We start from the raw sequence: 11558 nt of genomic DNA on the forward strand, positions 1-11558 counted from the left end.
GCATATAAATAAACATTTTTACAATAGATAGCTACATAACTATAATTATAAGTCCACATTCAGGGACCCGATCCACGAGATTGCGTCGTTAATGATTTTTTTTGTTTATAAAAAAAATCGCCAAGTCCCTTAAGCATAATATTCTTCATTTTTAGAACCAATTTTCATGTTTTCAGTTTTTTTGTGCAAAATTTATTATATTTTTTAAAGTGCATAACTTATGTTCGTGATTTTTTCTATCGACCGACAATCGAGCGAAAGTCGAAAACTCAGGATTCGAATCGCTAAAGCTCATAGAGAAAGGCTTCTATATTGCTAATTTTTTAGCTGGAAATACGGTTGTATTGTGATCTAAAACAGCGCTACTAGCTACAACTTTTCAAAAACTCCGTTCTCTGAGCCTACTTGTAGATTACATTTTGTAGAGCCTATTACATTGTAGAGCGCAGCGCCGCGTATGCCGAATATATAGCCCTAAACACTGACATAAGACTAGTGTATCGAAGCTCCGCCAAGCCCCCCGCCGAAAGCGCCATCGTCTGCGAATTCTGCAGAATAACCAACACAATTTTCATGTTCTGTACATCGAAGTTCTCCCACTCACAAGAATACACCGCTTCCTTAAACGTTAAACTCGCATCGATTAGGCGCTGTCCTGTGAAACAATCCATGGAGACCTGGGTTAAAGCGAAGGGTATCAGTAAATAGGTATTCTCTAATCCACCCAGCAATTCGACTGTAAGAGATATCGCCAGTAAGCAAAATTCGATGGCAATGGAGTTGCTAAAAATGTCTTTAGTTAATCGTAATAGGGCTAAGTTGGCAGCGTGCGCTTGGATGATGAATTCCAGCTGTTGTTTAATATATTGATTTCTTAGTTTGTTTTCATTCTGAACGTCTCCGAAGGTCAATGCTTGAGCGTCGGTCCAGAGATGGAGTAGCTCATGGCTCAGGGCTGTCATTTGTGCTTCTATGTAGCCTGTGAAGACCATGAGGAGGTACCCGACGGTCCCAACCGCATACACCAGAAACATCATGGCCGTACCCATTACAATGTGATATATCTCGAAGTTTGGTGATTCGAACATTGGTTCTAGTCCTGAAACAATAAGACAGTAAGAAAATTTGCTAAATATATGTACCTAAGTACTCTAAAGTAAAAAGACGGCCCTGCGCCAAGACACCGGAAAGATGAATCATATCACGGACACTGTCCGTCGGACAGTCGTTCAGCTGAATGTATCAATATAACCCGAGAATGGGTAAAGAGTAGATACCTACTGTGAAAGCTCTCAGTCCGTAGCCCGTAAATACATGGAAAATTTTATAGCAAAAACGCTTTCACGAACCAGACCTGATGTATTAATTATGCACTGCTTTTAAACTCTCGCCAGTCGTCGGGATTTCTAATCTAAATTTCATATGCACATAGGAGAATCTGACTTGTGTATTGTCTAATCGAACGAGCGAGCGAAGCGAACGAAGTTCTTACATTCGACTTGGAACACGCGGCTGGCTAGGGGCACGTCCCGGCATTTCGATGTTTTTAAGCTGAACTATCAGAGGATAGTTTGATACTCAAGAACTTAAGTAAATTTGTTCTAATTTAAATTAAATTGGGTAAACGTGTAGTTGAGGGCATTATATTTTAGTCATTAAATTATGAGCAGGCTCGATCAAGGGGTTATTAAGCTAGAAGAGCTTAGAAGGCTAAAAAGCTATTTGTGAGGGGTCTTGCTATTCTGGTCATCTTTTTGCAAGAAAGTATGGTCGAGTTTGGTATCAAATGAAAGTGCTCGGCTTGCACTTTTATAATATCGTTTATAAATTTACCATTTTGAAATAATTAGCAAGATAAAAATAAACATAATATAGGTATTTGACATTTGACAGGAAATATTTCGGCTTACCACAGATGCAGTATCAGTTAAGGGCTCCACAGACCTTGTAATATATCCACGCGATTTTTGATCCATTGCCGCCTATAGTGGGACATAAAATAGTAGAAATAAAATAAAATTTAACTCTAAAATTTCCATACTATAGTCGGTCAAACAAGTTTGTCAGTAGAAAAAGGCGCGATATTCAAATTATCTATGGGACGATAACCCTTCGCGCCTACATTTTTAGCCGCTTTTTTCTACTGACGGAATTGGCTTGACAGACTATAAATTGTTGCCATGTGTAAGCATTTTACGTCAAAAAATGTGACAGCTACGTAGCAAGTGGCGCCCTCATTTATTAACCGACTTTTAAATCTCAAAAAGAGGAGATTCGACTGTGATTTTTTTATATTTGTTACTGCATATCTCCGTCATTACTGGACCGATTTTGAAAATTATTTTTTTGATTGTATGTATATGCATACAGATTGGTCCCGTTTTTATCAAAAACCCAGTTCTAATGATGGGATCCACGAGAAATGGAGGGAACTCCTCAAATCTTAAAGGCATACATAATTATAGTGATTTATGTGTTTTATTAACAAATCAAGCACATACATTCAAAAAAGTGACATTTGATGAAGTGGAACTGCTGATGATGATCAGAACGGAACTTTTCAACGAAGCATAGTTCATGTTTGGCGATTTGTCCTCTTCGTTATGTTTGTTAAGCAAGTTAAGTTTTAAAGCCACATTTTTGTCAAGCTCGAGTTCTGATGATGGGATCCACGAGGAATCGAGGGAACTCCTCAAATCTTAAGGGCATGCATATAGAGATTTTTGTATTTTCATCAGAAAATCAAGCATTTTCATTAAAAACTGTCGCATTTGATGAAGTGGAACTGCTGATGATGATCAGAACGGAACTCTTCAACGACGCATAGTTTACGTTTGGCGATTTGTCCTCTTCGTTATGTTTTTATTAAGCAAGTTAAGTTTTTAAGTCACATTTATGTCAAGCTTGAGTTCTGATGATGGGATCCATGAGGAATCGAGGGAACTCCTCAAATCTTAAAGGCATGCGTATAGATATTTTGGTATTTTCATCAGAAAACCAAGCATTTTCATTAACAAATGTCGCATTTGATGAAGTGGAACTGCTGATGATGATCAGAACGGAACTCTTCAACGACGCATAGTACACGTTTGGCGATTTCGAATTTCGATTTTGACGGAGCTGGCCTTGGACCCAGACCTGGACCTGGATCCGGGCTCTTATTTGGACCTGAACCCGGACCCGGACCTGGATTTGGACCTGGACCTGGACTTGGACCTGAACCAAGACCTAGACCTGGACCTCGACCTGGACCTGGTCCTGGACCCAGAACTGGACCCGGACCTGGCCCTGGACTCAGAACTGGACCCGGACCTGGTCCTGGACCCAGAACTGGACCCGGATCTGGTCCTGGACCTGGTCCTGGACCCAGAACTGGACCCGGACCCGGACTCGGACCTTGACCCGGAAAACCACTAATACCTAAACTAAATAAACCACTATGATTACCTACCATAAAATGTAGGTACTTATAAAGTATAATGATGCCAAACTTACTAGCCCCTCCCGCTCAAACCCCCGTACTCCGCACCGCACGCGCCGTTAAGGCGATATGATTCGACTCATCAACGAATCTGAGGGGGTGAGGTGCGCGGCAAACCGTGAAGCCCCGCCCGCGAGTCCCGCGACCCGCTCGCCGAGATCGTGAGCGCGCGCCGCGCACGGTAAACATAGCAGACGGGTCACAGTATAATGATCTTATGATGGCAGTATTTTAACTAGACCGGGAAATGGTCACGTTTTAGAGTTTTTATTGTATATGTACGTATGTATTTTTTGCATTACGTATTTCTGATCATTTCATGTAGAATTATTATTTTTATATAGACATGTGTACTTATTATTGATCAGTAAAGAACGTTTTAATTTCATGGCAGCGTGTTCGAGTTAAAGTACCTAAAGGAAAGTAACAATTTTAAAGGAGACGGTCAATTAAGGGTTCTATTTATAATGGTTATTAACCTTAATCAATAATTTTACTTTACAGATTCCTTTAACTCAATACCGCTGCCGTGAAATTAAAACGTTGTTACTGATCAGTAGTACTTATTTATAAGCTCTAAAAACAAAAAAAAAACAGTTTCAAAGTAAATTTCTGATAACTTTTTGTCAGTGCAAGCCTTATGGTTTCTTTTTGGCAACATTTTACATGAAAATGTTTTTGGTGGGTCTCATTATCACAATTTCCAATACTTTTGTTGCCTAACTTAATAAATTATTGTTTACAATACCTATCGACTTTATACCTACTTTAATGATCACACAATTTTAACGAAACAATGTTTTCAAGAAAATAATTCAATTAAGTGCGAGTCAAACTCGCGCACCGATGGTACCTACATTTTATTAAGTACATTATATATATATTTTTTAATTAAGCTGTAACTGACTCATCATCATCATCTCAGCCATAAGACGTCCACTGCTGAACATAGGCCTTCCCCTTGGACCTCCATTCCGGTCGTCCGTGGTCTCCACTCGAGCACTTTTCGACACCATCGGCCATCTTCTCTGCGCGCAATGTGGCCTGCCCATATATATGTATATATATATATATATATATATATATATATATATATATATAACATTTTCAAGAAGTCTGGTCACTTGTCGTGAAAAAAAAATGTATGGAGAACAGAGTGGCCAACTTTCTTAAAAATAGTTTATCTAATACTGATTCTAAAATGGTATCACACATGCTATTTACATTTCTACAAATAAATATATGGCCTAGATGGTGTTTAAAGTGAAGTATGGTGCTAACTAGTAAAAAAGACAAAAGTGCGATTATCTCTAAAACCACGAAACTTTTACTACACCTATAAGTGCATTTTCTGGACCAGCCTAAGCTGCCCTGTCGATGGTTAGAAGGTTGTCCATTAATTACAGAGATGTAACTAACCCAAATCGATAGTCACAGCAAGCGATTGCGATTGGATGGCACGTAGACTGAGGTATCGAATTGTGACGTATAATGAATTTTTATTTGCGATTTAAATAAAGCTAGAATTATATGGTTTTCGCGCAAGGCATTTAATACACCGACCGAGTAGGTCGCACCCATCGTCAAAATCTAAACTAACTGGGGATCTATTTTAAAGTTTATTTATGTTATTTCTGTGTCAAATTTGTTGTCTGTTAGGTGACGATAAATATATCCATATTTACAGTTGATTATCCACCTTTTCCTTATTTTTATTAAAAGAAAAATGAAAAATTTATATCGATTTACTTAGACGACTACCGATTCATAAAGGTGGTGTCCGGCTAGCCCTAAAATTAAAAAAAAACGTAGAACGTAAACGTTCGTAGTGCAATTGTTTTCCTTTGTGATTTCGATGTGCGAGACATTTTACGTTGTATTGCTGTTGTGAGTGACAGATGTCAAATAACGCAAATAAATATGCACACAGTATATGTCGGTGACTTTAGTTCGTCTACGGATCTCCTCATTTCTCCGAGCATAGCCCTCTCCATAGCTCGTTGAGCGACTTTGAATTCTCAGATGAGGCCGATAGTGAAAGACCACGTAACTGACTGAATAACACAAAATATTAAAAAAAAATTGTCTTATACCCGCCTTATTTTGAACTCCCTGTAATCACACCCCGTATTCCGCACCCTTCACAAATAATCTGATTTAGTAAAGTTTACTAAATGTTTTTTTTTTATGATCTTGATCGCGTAATAATGTGTAAAACCCAAAATAGCGTCTTAAAACGTATTAAATTTTTTATAATGTGATCTTATTAAGCATTTATATGAGAAGAGCGACAAAATTTTACGCAAGTTATTTATAAATTTTTTTTCGTTTTCAATAAAGAAGGAAGTTTGAGAAAATTTTGTTAATTAACAATTGCCTAAATAACTTTAAGATAAATTTCTACAAGTAGTACATTTGTTGACATGTTTTAAATACACCATAATTTTTTTTTTATTTTCAATGAATATTTAATACCTTTAAAATTATATTGAATGTTACGTAATCGCTTTTTCACGCCGAAAATGAGGCGTGGAGGACTGTGTTCAGCGTTGAATAAAAAGTATAAATAATGGAGATACAGTCCTGCAAGTATATAATGTTGTATTGGAAATATCCTCCTCTTTAATAATATTAACTAGATTTTGCCCTATGCGCGGGGCCCGAGGGCCCCGCGGTACGCGTGTTGTTTGCTGTTGGTGCTGTTGTTGACGTGTTGTTGTTGCTGTTGTTTGTGCTGTTGTAACTATTAACCTAACCCACTTTTCTGGTAGCAGTCCGTTTCTGTAGGGTTCGCAGTTCTAACCTAACCTAACCCACTTTTCTGGTAGCAGTCCGTTCCTGTGAGGGTCGCAGTTCTAACCTAACCTAACCCACTTTTCTGGTAGCAGTCCGTTTCTGTGAGGGTCGCATTTCTAACCTAACCTAACCCACTTTTCTGGTAGCAGTCTGTTCCTGTGAGGGTCGCAGTTCTAACCTAACCTAACCCACATTGTTGGTAGCAGTCCATTCCTGCTGTTGTTATTGTTGTGTAGTAGTTTGTTTTCCAAAGGGAGAAATAAATAAAGTTGTACTTTTGATAGAAAGAAAAGATCCGCATGCGAGAACTTCATTCCCGCAGCTTGGCCTTCGGCCTCGCGTGCTTGGGAAATCGTAACTTTTCCTATTGGGTCGTGTTTCAGCTCCAACTTCCTCCTCACGTGTGACGCTTCGGGCCTTCGGCCCGCCGGCTCCGCTTATCAAGAAAGTTGACTTTGTAGGACGTTTGGAGGAACTGCATTCACGCAGCTCGGCCTTCGGCCTCGCGTTTTGGGAGTCGGGGTGGAGGCTCCGGGCCTTCGGCCATCCACTGGGGTCGGCCTTTGGCCTCCCTGCCTGAAGCTCGCCCTTCGGGCTCGCTTAACACACTTTTTGTATAGGATTTTGCTTTGTTCGTCATTCCCGCAGCTTGGCCTTCGGCCTCGCCCAAAATTACTGGGGGTGGAGCATGCTTGGACATTCGAGATAAAGCTCCGGGCCTGACGGCCCTCCGCGGGGTCGGCCTTCGGCCTCCCAGCCTGAAGCTCGCCCTTCGGGCTCGCCTAACCTACTTGGAAATTTGAATTTGGCCCGTGTCCGCCGCCATTTTGGATTTTTCCAAAAATTTTTTTCACATGGTAATTTTGGGCCCTCAATCTCAGCAAATCTCAGCGCGCTCGGACCAACTTAAAAAAAAAAAAAAATAAAGTCGGCCATTTTGAAAATTTTTAAATGCAGTTTGTTTTGTCTTGGGGCCCTCTATGACATTTGGTCGAGCACCCCCCACCCATCTCGCACCGTAATATGAATACTTTTTGAGATATTGGGGAAATTAAAGATCTCTACTTTTTCCCCCTTTTTGTGCTTATAACTTTTGATATTTTGTGTACGCTTCGAATGCATTTTTCTAGGCATTATGACGAATCTAATGAGGTATCACACGTATTTTTAGGAGTATTATCTCTATTTTTCACCGTATTCAGTTTCTCGAACAAGACTAATACAACCAAGCGCAAGATGAACTGCCTGTAGGCACCTTGAACTCTCAATTATATTTAATTCATGTCGACCGTGGTCAAATATTAAAATTAGTGATATGTATTTAGTTCTTAAATAATTGTATTGCGATATGCCTATTAGGGTAATTTTTTCAATTATTTCAGTTTGACATTTTATATTTATTTAAATTTATGATTATGATGATGAATTTGCACGCTTGACGGGCGTGGCGCGTTGCATGCGATCCAAAGCCGGGCGCCTTCGGCACCCTCATACTAAAAGCGTAACACTATACATATATTGTAACATCCCCATACTGTATCAATCCAAATAAATAATTTCTGATTTTCAAAGGACTCAAAGAGCACGAAGGAATGTAATCATTTTGCAGATCGGACGTAGGTATATCAGTAAAGGTGAAATACTGTAAATATATCATACTTACATACTCACAATTATATTATCTAGGAATATAATATTATTTACCTACATTGAAATTGGTTGCTGACCTAGTGAAAATACTGAAATATTTTAACTGTTGATGTAGGAAAGCTAGGCGCTTTCAAGCACCTCGTAAAGTATTAGATGCTTCTGTTATCAGAAAGTGTGTTTTTATAGCACTTAGTGACTTTTTCTTACGTTTCATATGCTTTGTTTCCCATTGTTTGTAAATGGTAAAATCACGTGACCGCGCGGAACATACTGACGCAGGTCCGTCCTCTACAAGCGCTGCCGCGCGACTGAAGAGGGCGTAAGTGCGTTCGCGAGTGACGGCGGTTGCGGATTTAGTAGGTATTGAAACATAGAAATTATTTTAATGATGTTACCGAGACAAAGTGATCCAAATCATCTAGATTATCTTATTACCTATACATTTATGTAAAAAACAAGTCAAAAAAGTTTGTATTGTAGCTCTGAGATTGATTTATTGTTTAAAAAAGGCGTAACTTTGGAATTTTTTTCTATCGAGCAAAGTTTATCTAATCATGTTTTTGAGATCCAAAACATATCTGCCAGATCCTTAAGTATAAGATATATTTTTTTCACAATTTTAAAACATTGTTTCTTATATTTCCGATGGATTCAAAAAACTGGTTCGCTTAGCTCGTACGGGAAAAGCACGCCTTAAGTGGGTTAGGTTAGGTTTGAACTGCGATCCTCACAGAACCGAACAAAAGTGGGTTAGGTTAGATTAGAACTGCGGGCCTTACAGAAACGAAATGCTACTAGAAAAGTGGGTTTGGTTAGGTTCGAACTGCAATCCTCACAGAACCGACTACTATCACAGAAGTGGGTTCGTTAGGCTAAAACTGCGACCTTTACAGAAACGAAATGCTACCTACTAGATAAGTGGGTGGTTTTACCTCCTTAGAAGCCGGTTTATTTTTCTTAAAAAATATTTTCTACTATATTATGTCGCACTGTACGAGTAAGTAGGTGCAACAAAATCGCTCTATATAATTTTTGCCAAACCGCGAATTCTCAGTTCGGGGCGAACTACTAGTAGACTCTAAATCTGAAGTGCGCTTTTAATACTAACCGTAAAGAACTTGCAAGTCTTCCATTAAATGCTTTCCAGGCAGTAGGTGTGGCATTAACACATAGATCAGGGTGGTGCTGACCGGCATGGCCCAGACGAAGATGGCTCGGCGCTTCACAATCCGCAGGTTCTTGAGAAGATTCTGGTACATTCGACTGTCTCGGTTTATGCGCTTGTCGAATGCTAGGTATGCTACAAATGCTTTCTTTGCGCGGTTGCTAGCAACAATATTAAGTAGATTAGTTTTATGTTTGAACGCAAATAAATTAAACATAACGTTAACCTCAAATTGGGGTCCTCTCAGGTCAGGAGCCTACCCATGGCATTTTGCTCGCTTTGACACCCTATAGTTACGCCACTGCATTAGCAATTAATCAGCTAACTAAGACTGAAACTGCGTTTTGGCTAGATTGGCGTCCGTTGCTGGGTACAGTCGGTGGACTTTATGCCTTTTGTGATATGGTCCACCGATGTACAGTGAGGAGTGTTGCTGTTTGTACCTTTTAATACCAAAATCGCATAATCTGACAGATGGATTTACCCGAGTTTGAAGTTAAGCGACTCAATTTGTTGTCTGCTGTTACCTGTTCAGATGCAGAGAAAAGAGCTTAACCGCGCAGATGGCGCAGGCGATGCCTAATGAGAGGTTGACCATGATCGCTACCAGGTCGTCGGTCTCGCGCCATAACACGAACCACGCCAGGGAGACATACACGTAGACGATCTCAACAACGATTATCGTCAGAACCACGAACGCTATAGGAGTTCCTGGAATTTCAGTAAGTAATCTAACAACTTTTTGATACTTTTATTATACCTATCCTTGTAAAATAATCCGGCAAATCAACTTTGTCGGTAGAAAAAGGCGCGAAATTATTATTTTCTATGAGAAGACCACTCTTTGTGCCAATTTTTTTTTAATTTGCCGCCTATTTTTACTGAGGGAAATGGCTGGCCAAATTATATGTACAAATTGTACATAATAAGATGAAATAATTTTCAGAATCTCTTAGCAGAGCGTGAAGTAATCTAGGCGTGGGCGAGGTTGCACCTGCGAGGCGCTTTTCTTTCAGTGTGTACCTATTCCCAAGGGTATCAAAAGGTTCGGCGCCCACAGGGCCCCCTTGAGTGCGAGGTGGTGGATGTGGGCCGAGGGGCTCTTCGCCCACGCCTAGCTACGCCACTGTCTCTTAGGATTCGCCATTCTGTAATACGAAATTTTACACCTACCTCTTCCATCGACGTTTAACGCCATCAGCTTCAATAGAGCCTCAACGTTTGATAACATCGTCGGCAAGTCACAGTACTCCAGACCAAACCTACAATAGAGTCACATCAGTCAGGAGATTTGATTTTATATGGACTAACGTGGTCACAATGATGCGAATCCGCACGCCTCCCCGGTGTGTAAGTGAGGCAGCGCTATGCTCATATCTTGCTCGCACCCCAGTGTGGCTTTCGGATCCTCAACAATTATGAACTAGTGGCTAGAGAGGATTGGTACGCAATATTGACGCCCCTTGGCTACTTTGGGACATTATAGAATAGAAGATTGTTAACCAAGGAATGAAATGATGCCTTTTGCCCGAGTTAAACACTCTACTTTTCATTTCGAATACGAGGAAGGTAAAAAGCATGTGTTTTTTTTAAAACATGACTAAGTATACATTTTTAGAGTATTTTTTAGGGTACTTTCAACTTTCTATTAACAATTTAGGCAAAAGTATGAATGGGGAGTTAAATATCAGAATGGAAATTGTATAACAAATCCATTTATACCCAAATTTCAATTGCTTATCGTAAAAAAAATAATAAAATCGTACTTGGAACTTAAAATGCTCTAATGCAGAAACGTATCATTTTCAGCACATCTTTTAGAACAACAATGACCCTCTTTCAGAGCATAAGAAATGAAAAATTATGTTATCTACAGTTAACAAAATAACCAGAACCAACTTACCTGCGCAACTTCTCCCATATAGTCAAAACCTTAAATCCAACAGTGCCCCCTAAGCCACTTGGCTGGGACAGCACCATTGAAGTCACCATCTGGTTTGTACTTTATAATATGCAATAGAAACCAGAATGAATAGAGATTAACTTTTATGTCGTATTGTTCGATGTACTACTCAATTTAAGCTCTTGTGGTAATGAAGAAACTCCAGGATAGTACTATCTTCTTTATTTATTAACTTAATAACTAGCTACAGGTATAACGTTTAGTTTTTGGGAATCTATATAAAATACGTGTGGCCGCCTTCGGCTGTAAGCTGTAAGGTGAGTAGGACAGAAGTAACGATGAATGACAAACAAAAGCAAAAGTGTACAATCATTAAAATTAATGAAATTCCAGTTTTGAATACAATATTACAAATACACATAAATAGATATATAACAATACAAGAATGCATACACATATAAATATAACATAAATAAAAATAAATAAATACTCAATATATAATATAAATAAATAGATATGAATTCGAACCCGAAAAGTATAGGAAATTAAAGAAGTGGGTACTT

At 39.2% G+C, this 11558-nt stretch overlaps 1 pseudogene; it reads right to left on the minus strand.

The window, feature by feature from the left end:
- Positions 1-431: 431 nt before the first annotated feature.
- On the minus strand, positions 432-11084 carry LOC134797324 (uncharacterized; annotated as a pseudogene).
- Positions 11085-11558: the final 474 nt, after the last annotated feature.

Source organism: Cydia splendana, chromosome 15 (genome assembly GCF_910591565.1).
Source record: "Cydia splendana chromosome 15, ilCydSple1.2, whole genome shotgun sequence".
Taxonomy (NCBI): domain Eukaryota; kingdom Metazoa; phylum Arthropoda; class Insecta; order Lepidoptera; family Tortricidae; genus Cydia; species Cydia splendana.